At 42.3% G+C, this 10,948-nt stretch overlaps 1 pseudogene across 1 annotated transcript; it reads right to left on the reverse strand.

Moving 5' to 3' along the window:
• Positions 1-5,768: 5,768 nt before the first annotated feature.
• Positions 5,769-10,948, reverse strand: LOC128624709 (26S proteasome non-ATPase regulatory subunit 6-like; annotated as a pseudogene). The gene is made up of 6 exons (XR_008388844.1): positions 10,921-10,948; positions 8,582-8,683; positions 7,574-7,778; positions 7,243-7,388; positions 6,940-7,159; positions 5,769-6,725 (listed from the first exon to the last, which is right to left on the reverse strand). The product of XR_008388844.1 is annotated as a 26S proteasome non-ATPase regulatory subunit 6-like (transcript).

Consider the following 10,948-nt stretch of genomic DNA (forward strand, 5'->3'; position numbering starts at 1 on the left):
CAGATTTAGAGGTGCTAATCCTCATCCCAGCCGCTTCGCACTCGGCTGCAAACCGATCCAGTAAGTGCCGGAGGTCACGGACCGATGATGCCATCAGGACCACATCATCTGCAAAAAGCAGCGATGAGATCCTCAGGTCACCAAACCGCAACCCCTCCCCACCACGACTATGCCTCGATATCCTGTCCATGAATATCGCAAACAGGATTGGTGACAAAGCGCAGCCCTGGCGGAGACCAACCCCCACCTGGAACAAGTCCGACTTTTTGCCGAGCATCTGGACACAACTCTCGCTTACAGCGATTGGATAGCCCTAAAAAGGGAACCCTTCACCCCATACTCCCTCAGCACCTCCCACAGTAGACCCCTGGGGACCCGGTCATATGCAGATCCACAAAACAGATGTAGACCATATGAGCATACTCCCAGGCCCCCTCCAAGATCATTGCGAGAGTAAAGAGCTGGTCCGTTGTTCCACGACCAGAACGGAATCCACATTGTTCCTCCTCAATCCGAGGTTCGACTATCGGCCGAACCCTCCGTTCCAGCACCTTGGAGTAGACTTTACCAGGGAGTCTAAGAAGTGTGATACCCCTATAATTGGCGCACACTCTCTGGTCCCCCTTTTTAAACAGGGGAACCACCACCCCGGTCTGCCACTCCTTGGGCACTGTCCCCGACTTCCACGCAATGTTAAAGAGGCATGTCATCCAAGACATCCCCTCCACACCCAGAGCTTTCAGCATTTCTGGACGGATCTCATCAATCCCCGGGGCTTTGCCACTGTGTAGTTGATTGACTACCTCAGTAACCTCCACCACGGAAATTGACGATGATCCCCCATCAGCCTCCACCTCTGCCTCTACCATAGAGGGCGTGTTAGTCGGATTCAGGAGTTCCTCAAAGTGTTCCTTCCACCGTGCAATTACTTCCTCAGTTGAGGTCAACAGCATCCCATCCTTACTGTACACAGCTTGGATGGTTCCCCGTTTCCCCTTCCTGAGGTGGCGGATGGTTTTCCAGAAACACCTTGGGGCCGACCGAAAGATAAAGAGAGGAGGAGTTACCCTGCCCGGAGGAAGCCTGGGGCCCCCGTCTGGAGCCAGGCCCAGAGGGAGGGCCCGACTGCGAGCGCCTGGTGGCTGGGTTTGCCACGGAGCCCAGCCAGGCAAAGCCCGAAAAAGCAACGTGGCACCCCCCTCTCCATCCTATGGGCCCACCACTCATGGGGTGAACCGTGGGGGTCGGGTGCGCTGCTACATGGGTGGCAGTGACGGTCAGGGGCCTCGACAGACCACACTTGGGCGGCAGAGGCTGGCTCTGGGGACGTGGAACGTCACCTCTCTGTGGGGGAAGGAACTGGAACCTGTGTGGGAGGTGGAGCGCTACTGGCTAGATCTGGTGGGGCTTACATCTACGCACAGTCTTGGGTCTGGAACCGTACTCCTGGATAGGGGATGGACTTTATTCTACTCTGGAGTTGACCAGGGTGCGAGGCGCCGGGCGGGTGTGGGGATACTCACAAGTCCCCGGCTGAGTGCTGTTATGTTGGAGTTTACACCGGTAGACGAGAGGGTCGCCTCCTTATGCCTACGGGTTGTGGGGGGGGGGGAAACTCTGACTGTTGTATATGCATATGCACCGAACACCAGTTCAGAGTACTCTGTCTTCTTGGAGACCCTGAACAGAGTCCTGTATGGGGCACCAGTAGGGGACTCCATAGTTCTGCTGGGGGACTTCAACGTGCAAAAAAAACCTCTGCAATAGTGTCAGGGAATGTAGAAGGCAGCAGATAAGGCAAGCATAGATTTTTACTCAATAAGTAAAAATCTATGCTTAATAAGTAAAAATCAAAAAGTGCATATGATAAAACAACCAAAACTGTGAAAACAAGAACCATAAACGTAACAATGGTCACGAGACAAACATGCGGACTATGAGAGCGGCTGTAGGACACAAGCTTGACAATGAGGTGCTGAAAATCCGGGTGCTTATTAGGGGTAACACAGAACAGGTCTGAGTGATCAGTGGGACATGTGACATGCTAGGGCTGATGGGTAATGTAGTTCAGTATGGATTTCAGCATAACCATGACACACAGCTGCTTCCTTGAAAAACTCAAGTGTGCGAGTGGTGTTAATGTTAAGATAAGGAACACCACCTTGTTCCTCTGCTTGTATATTATGCAAACCATTGTTGTAGCTTGTTACTGGTTAAATCTTGCTCAATATTAGCTGGACTATCTTATTAAGACAAAGTTAGATATATTTTCTTAAAATTAGATTACATTTCTAATGCAAAACATGCTTAACAAGTTTATTGTTCTTTTTACACAAAATTTTATATATATATTTTCTTGAAATTCCTTTGTTGCAGTGTAGTCCGCACCCACCAACATTGATATTTCATCTAATCAATTTCCACACACATGGGCATATAAAGAACAGGTGTAAGGATAGATAGTGTATCTATGATGTACAGAACCACTGTTGTAGTGGGAACTATACAGATATAACAGCAACTATCTACTTAGGCAGGCTAGCTATGTCGTCATGTTTTGTGCGTTTGAGAGTTCATTCATTTTATACATTTCTTATGATATACCATCAGAATGGCAAGTAAATGGTCTCAATATGGAGGAAAATACTGCAAAGACTGAAAGAGGGAATGGGAGAGGCGTATTCCAGATACTGTTAATCAGAAATGCGTGAGCACCACGGTGACCTGGTTTCAGACACAAAGACCCTTTTATAGTGCCTGAACTTTTCAGGCTAGTTTCCGAGGTTGTTTTTTGTTTTTAGATGTAATTAGCTTAGAAATTGCACAGAGACCTGGCATCCCTGGGGATATTAAAGTGAGCACTCGTTATGAACTCTACCTCATTGTCCAAACTGATCTTCATCTGCATTTCAATCCAACCCCCCGTGAATTTTTAGCACAGTGGGTTTAGGAGTCCACTGGGACTTCCAGTCAGGCTTCATTCTGAGGGATTCCCACTTATCAACGCCTGCCAGGCAGCACTTTTTTTTACTCTGACCTCGTTTACTGTTTAACTATACACAGTACATGATTGACATCATCGCGCTACTAATGGGATGTTTTGTCAGCGCTCGGCTGCCAGTCCTTATCCGTGTAAAACTGGGATTTAATCGAGTGTGTATACTCACTTCGCATTCATGTGCTAATGTCAACTGCACTCCAAAGCCGCGAATTCTGACGGAGAAAATGTCGTCTTTATGATTGACGAACTATCAGGCATGTGCATGAGGTTTCAAGAGACCTCATAATGTGGTGGGACAGTTTTAACGACGTTAACATAAATAGCTAGCAGCAATCACAAAAGTGTTATATTTCAGCAAGTACAATCTAGGAATGAGAATTTTCTCCAAAGTTATTCCTTTGCTTGGTGATATACATTTACTGCTAGCATAGCTGGCTAGCTAATAATCGCTAATGTCATGGGATGTAATGAGTTCAAGTTAATGCGAGATAAACTTGAACTATGGGGTCTTGTAGTCTGCCATGTCAAGTTTTTCTTTCTCCTGTCCATAAAGGGACTGGCAAACATTAGTAGCTAGTAGCATGGTGGTTTGCGAGTCGTGGTGCCTGGGCAGTTGATTCTCTTCTTTCTTGAAGTCCAAAAAAAAAGAACAACTTTACAATAAAATCTTGTGGTTCACTGGTGGTAGGAGGCATGTCTCCAGGGACAAAATCCAATAAGGACTCCAAGAAGGAATCAAGTGTTTGCTGGGCTAGCTGAACGCAGAAGGTCAGCGGCTTTCATTCTCTAAACAGGAATGCCAAGGAGTTAACTTGGATCTTACGGGGGGTACGGTGGTTTAATGGTTAGCATGTTTGCCTAGCACCACTGGGGCTGTGAGCTCGAATCCCACCTCCGCCACCCACGTGTGCCTCAGAGGTTTCCACCAGGTACTCCGGTTTCCTCCACCAGTCCAAAGGCATGTGCTGTAGACTGATTGGCATTTCCAAATTGTCTGTAGTGTGTGAATGTGTGTGCAATGGGTTGGCATCTCATCCAGGGTATCCCCTGCCTTGTGCCCCAAGTTCCCTAGGATAGGCTCCAGACTCCCTGTGAAGGATAAGTGGTATGGAAAATGGATGGATGGATATAGTTATTATTTCATTCTTAAACAGGCTGACCAATTTCCAGTCTGCAATCGCAGTCGCACAGTCTAAATCTGTCTACTCTTCAAAGCCTTGCTCAGTTTTTTTTTTTTTATTGTTTGGCATATTCACGATATTCATTTTCCTTCAGTTTTCCAAAACCTTGAGAACTTCCCAAACTGTTTCAGCAAACTGTTTTTGCAGGTGAGATCTTTGCGTCCGAGGAACAGTTTCACGAGAGTGGTTACTGAATTGCAGTACAGCTGGCTGGTCAGATGGAGGAGGTGTTTATCTTCAGAATTTGGTCTGTGGTATTACTGTTCTGGCATGAAAGTAGAGAGAGACAGAGAGAGAGAGAGAGAGAGAGAGAGACAGAGAGAGAAGGGGGAAGGGGGAGAGACAGAGAGAGAAGGGTGGAGGGGGGAGAGACAGAGAGAGAGACAGACAGAAAGAGAGGAGAGAAGGGAAAGAGACAGAGAGAGAAGGGGGGAGGGGGGAGACAGAGAGAGAGACAGACAGAAAGAGAGGGGAGAAGGGAAAGAGACAGAGAGAAAAACAGACAGAGAGAGAAGGGGGTAGGGGAGAGAGACAGAGAGAGAGACAGACAGACAGAGAGAGAGACAGACAGAAAGAGAGGGGGGAAGGGAGAGAGACAGAGAAAAAGAGACAGAGAGACAGAGACGGACAGAAATAGAGAGAAAGAGAGAGAAGCACATACATCCAGAAAGAAAAAGATGCAAAACCAACAAAAACAAAATGAAAAAAAGAAAAGAAAAAAAAGATCTTTTGCGTAACTCTTACGATTGTGTGAAAAGGCCCAAACCAAAATCAATTAAAAGCTTAAATCCAAGAATGCTACACAGTTTTGCACATATTTACGCTTGAATTAGCATCTAATACAGCACCGACTTTCAAACTTCCTTACGTACCAGGAGAGGATTCGAAAACCTTGAACCATAAAGACAATCACTTGTCGATGAGAGCCACAAAAGCCTTTTAGCTAAGTGCTTTATCAGACAGGCAAACTTTGCCCTTGTCTGCTGGAGTGGCAGGGACAATTAGATCGGTGTCGAACGGAGCTAATGAACGAATGCGGCGCCAACACGTACAGAGAATGACGAGCACTCTGACAGCACGGAAGAGCAGCGTTCGTGTCATCTATCGCACGCCAGTGTCTGTCAGCGAGACAAAGCCGATAGCAGCTGTACAATGACAGTGCAATCTGTTAAGGTCTGAGGGGTCAGGCAAGGTTGCTGACGTATAATTAGGTCCATCGGCATGATTATGAATGTGCATTTGGGCTCTTCGTGACGGAAGGCAACCATTATTCATCTGGAGGATCGTGAGCGTGGGGGTAGATGGCCTTTGTTTCTCCATCATCAGGGTGACGACGCAACGTTCCTGTCTTTTTCAACAAGTACAGCACACGCAATTCTTCCTCGCCTTCTGGCATCATAGAGCTCACAAACGGACCGAGAATAATGAGAAAATCATTTGTATTAACATTAGCAGCCAAATGGGCCAACATGGGATGCGCTTGCTCATTCTGATGCATTATTTATAATGCGTGATAATTAGCTATATAGGCAAGTGCACTTTCTGATATATTTACCCGTGATAAATGTGTACAAACTCTAACAAACTAGGGGAATGTGGTTGGATTTTATTCAGTTTCATACAAATTAAATAAATTTAAGAAAAGATACAAATGACACTTATTTGAAAAAAGAGTACATCTACGGTGGTAATAATTCACTTATGTAAAAGTAGTGATCTAGAAAATTACTCAAGAAAGAGGAAATAAGTCTTCTGGTCCTGGAGTATTTGAATAATTACTTTACAAATTACATTACATCCGCATTTGACACGGCTAAATCTGAAAAATGTTCCATTTCCTGTTTGTTTTTGTGTAAATTAACCACGTGAGCAATACTGGCTTGAACACCACCTCAACTATCAACAGTATATAAAGAAAGGTAATGTTATCTGCCTAGCTGTTGGGGTTTCAATAGCTTGCTAGATTCATTAGCTATCTATGCTAGGTTCATTAGCTAGCTAATTCATACATGTTTTTAGCTACATAGGAATCTAGGAATCTAGGAATCTAACAAGGGGCATCTAGGAAAGATGCCCCTTGCACATTATCCTGAGAGTTACCTGTAGGTATCTTAGATATATTAAAGACAACAGACTTTATAACATCGCTACTAACATGGAAGTGACATCTTAAGAATAAACAGAGCGTTCATAGGCTACTGCAAAACATCAAAAAATCTGGCTAGCTAGTCTAGGTCACTCAGCTAGCTAATGGCATACCTGTACATGTTTCTATAGGTTGCATGTTGAGCTGTGAAATGTCCATGTCCAGGGGTTTAGGATATTGGGTTATGATTTGCAGACCATCATGCTATTTCCCATAGTGGTTTGCACCTTTGGCTCGCACCTCCAGGGTTCTGAGCATGCACGTTCTCCCGGAGCTTCGAGGGTTTCCTCCGGGTACTCCGGTTCCCTCAGACATGTGCTTTATGTTGACTGGCATTTCCAAATTGTCTCCAGGGTGTCGCCTGCCTTGTGCCTCGACTTCCCGGGGATAGGCTCCACTGGTATGGAAAATGAAAGGATGGATGGATGACCACGCCATTTCCTTAAAAGCATTTAAAACTGAAGATACCTGATTAATTTGGCTAGTGCTGCTCCTCTGTCTTCGCTGTCTCAGACACTGCTGCTGCCGACTTTTGGTAGAAAATTGCTTTTGGTTTGGTCTGGAAGTGGAATTATGTGATATCTGCACATACTGTCTTTGAATTAGCTCACCTTCTCCCTGAGGTCCGGCCTCTTCAGCGCTATCATGCACACGTAGACGGTGTATGTGACAAAAGTCTTGTAGTCCATGAGCTCATACGAGGTGAAGGTGGACACGGTGTCGAGGAAAAGCTCGGCGACCTGCTTGAAGTCTCTGATGTCGACGCAGTACAGGCCCTGATACACCTTCAGACGGTTCCTGCGGTCCCAGGCTCCGCCCTCTTCGATCAGACTAATTCAGGACGAATTAAATCGTTCACGCATAAAGAAACACTTCCATGAGCAACGGCATCAAGAAAATCTGCTGTATTTTACCTCTTGGCTTTCTCGGTGTTGCGCGTGATGAGATCGCTGTCCATGTAAAACAGCCCGATCCTCAGCAGGTAGAAGACGATGTCTAATCGGTGGCCCAGGGCTACGGTTTTGTCATAGGTTTTCCTAAAGGCAGTCAGAGCTCCTTCCTAAATCATGAGGGGGTAAAAAAAAAAAAAAAAAAAAAGATTAACGATTACCACCAGATGTCTGTCTGACCCCGATGTGGTGCAGAACACACCTGTAATCTATAAACATGAACCAAACTTCACCGTGAAGGCCGCAACGTTAAGCCAGAGGACACGCTGGACAACCACTAAACCTCTTCTCTCACCTTGTCTCCAATCCTAATCAGATACTCTGCTTTGGCCATCATGGTGTCCCGGATCTCGCTCTCGCCCTGGTTCTTCTCAGCGTCCTCCAGGACCACGTCCAGACGCTTCAGCTCGTCCTCATTGGCCTTCTTCATTTGCTCAGCAGGTCCGAGTCCACGGGCCACTCCAGCTCTTTACATAAGGTCTCGTAGTAAGGAGCCATGTCTAAAACACACACGGAACTGATCTTACAGCTGATGGACAACTTCAAGAGACACGAAGCACTTAAACAATAAAGAATTCAAAATAAAATAATACTAATACAAAAAGATTTTATTTTTAAAACATTAATCTCAATCTTTATTTTTTTTTTATTTGTATTCTTTGTTTTTTAATGTTTTATTACATACTTTTTTTTAAACCAAAACAGTGACTATGTAAGGAAATCCACACATTATATTTATATATATATATATATATATATATATATATATATATATATATATATATATATATACACACACACACACACACACACATATACACACATATATATAAAATTTCTGCCTGAGGCTTTTTATGGTGAAATATTATTATAAAGTACACAAGCAGCTAATTATGTATTTGTTTACTGACTAACGAGTATCTCTATATTAATATATAATATTAAAGCAATATTTTTAAATTGGCTAAACTGAAAATGAGCTAACATCTATTAAGCGACATTATTTCCCCATCCGCATTCCGTCAAACCCCGCCTCCTGCGCGATGATTGGTTAGTGCGGCACAGGAACTACCCCACAGATTGGACCGTTTCAGCGCCAGCACGATTCAACAGCCTATCGAATCCAGAAGGTGGGTTTTTTTTGTCGCATTACAGGTGGAAACAATAATATCGTTGGCCTTCAATTAGCAAGATTTCACGCTCGCTCACGGAGCCTTAAGGAGCAACCCGTTCAGGGCTTAATTACAGTAAAGGTGCATGTTCACATTAGATTATAGGATGTGGACCTGGTTTATTAACTCACTGTTCGTCCGGATCGCCTCCATGAGCTCGGTCTTCACTTCAGCGTCCTGTCTGTGGTCATCGAGAGTCAGCAAAAACTTCAGCTGCGCGATCCTCAGGTCAACTCAACGAGGCGGAGAAAAGAGGGCGCGCGTGAGGGTGCGCACAGCGGCGAAAAGAGCTACTGACACCTAGCGGCCGGATTTGTGAATTACAGCCAGCAGCAGTGCTGAAGTGAAGTGGCATGAAATGAAGCTTTAACGTCACTCTGTTTTCTCATGTTAGGAATGAAATAGAATTTTTAAATAAAATAAAATACTGCCAGACAAGAGGCGGTAACACAGTGACCTGGCCTGCTTATATAAATATATTATACATGGCCTGCTTATATAAATATATTATACATTGGATGTGTAACACTGTTTTAAACCATTGGACAGACATTCAATTTTTTTACACATTAATTTTGTTGTTCAGTTATTTAAAACTAATTTTCTCTAATCAATGGTAATTCTGTCAAAAAAGAAAGAAAACATATATAAAGAAATACTAATAATAATAATAATAAGAAGAAGAAGGAGAAGTAGAAGAACAACAATAATAATAATATTAAAACTTAAAAACATTTTTTAAAAAGTTTTTACACTTATTATAATTTTATTAAAAATAATAAATGATATTTTGTTTAAACTGCTTTAAATGTTAGTACTACTACAAATAATAAGAAGAAGATGAAGAAGAAGAAGAACAACAACAACAACAACAATTATTTTAAACAGTTTTTAAAGTGAAGGAAAGAAGAAAGGTTAAATAATAATAATAAATAAGATATTTTGTTAGTACTACTACTACTACAAATAATAATAATAGTAATAATAATTAGAGTAATAATAATAACAATAATATATAAAAAAAATTGAAGAAAGAAGTAAAGATTAAATTTTTTTAAAGTGTTTTGTTTAAATTGCTTTAAATGTTACTACTACAAATAATAATAATAATAATAATAATAATAATAATAATAATAAGAAGAAGAAGAAGAAGAAGAAGAAGAAGAAGAAGAAGAAGAACAACAACAACAACAACAACAACAACAACAACAACAACAACAACAACAACAACAACAACAACAACAGCATTAAAGTTTGGATCTAGTTCAGACTTATTGCCTATATATTTTAAATTGTTTACATTTCTTTATATTATGCACGGGATGTGTACCAGTAGTTAACACTAGTGGACAGACATTGACAGTTGTTGTTTATATGGCTGTTAAATTATTAATTAAATTATCTATGGACCTTTATGGACTTTTATCATGAGAAATATATATATATATATATGTGTGTGTGTGTGTGTGTGTGTGTGTGTGTGTGTGTGTGTGCTAAAATGTGTAGATATTTTCATGTTGCAGTGTATCATTACTATTTATAACTAATTATTATTAATGACAGTCTCGTGTCTCAGGTCCCGGGCTTTGCCTGTTATTACAGTTGTAGCTAGTTGAAAAGTCAGTGTTTAAAGATCCAAGTGAAGACTATAAAGCCGAGCAGGGGATTAAAGACTGTGTCTAAATCAGAGAGCGTGTGGAGACTCGCGAGTGTGAGCTCTGTAATTATGGCTGTAGTAAAGTTCTGCTCTCGTATCCATTAGACTGTTCGTTCAGGAGCGTTTGAACATCAGTGCAGTTATTCTTCAGCTGTGATAAGACTGAGGGATTAAAGACAGGAGAGCTCAGGTGATGTTCGTGTGAAGCTGCTTTTACAATGCCCTGATGTCCTTCTAGAAAAATCACTGTAATGCTATTATTATTATTTTTAAATGTAAATCACTGTGTGTGAAAACCACGTAGTAGAAGCATCTGCTGCTGCATATTTAAAAAAATTTTTGATTGAATAAATCTATGCGATATAAGTGAAAATTCAAATATGTGCCATGAAAGCGTCACTCGTGTGTTCCGGGGAAAAGGGATGCAATTTGAAGACCCTCTAAACGTAGACCTTTATGCTTTAAAGAAGCAGCGTTTCATTTTATTTCACGCCCTCTGCTGGCTGCGATGTGAAGTACACATGCACCGAAAACAGAAAAGATTTGACCTGTAAGCGGTCTGTTGAAACTACGGATGCCTTGGGAGACATTTTTGAATAAAAACAGGAGCAGGGGGCGGAGCTTATTTCTGGGCTGTGAAAATACAAATAGAAGGCTGAAATAATAATAATAATAATAATAAAAAACGAGTGAGATCCATTACGGGGTAATATTGCAGATTAGAGTTTTGCTGAGGTGTCTTTGAAATTATGCGATTTTTACGGGTCTCTGAACACTTTATATAAATAAATAAATAAATAATGGAAACTTCACCTTTAAGTGCCTCATTAAGCATCCACAT

The sequence above is a fragment of the Ictalurus furcatus genome, chromosome 21 (assembly GCF_023375685.1).
Source record: "Ictalurus furcatus strain D&B chromosome 21, Billie_1.0, whole genome shotgun sequence".
Taxonomy (NCBI): Eukaryota; Metazoa; Chordata; class Actinopteri; order Siluriformes; family Ictaluridae; genus Ictalurus; species Ictalurus furcatus.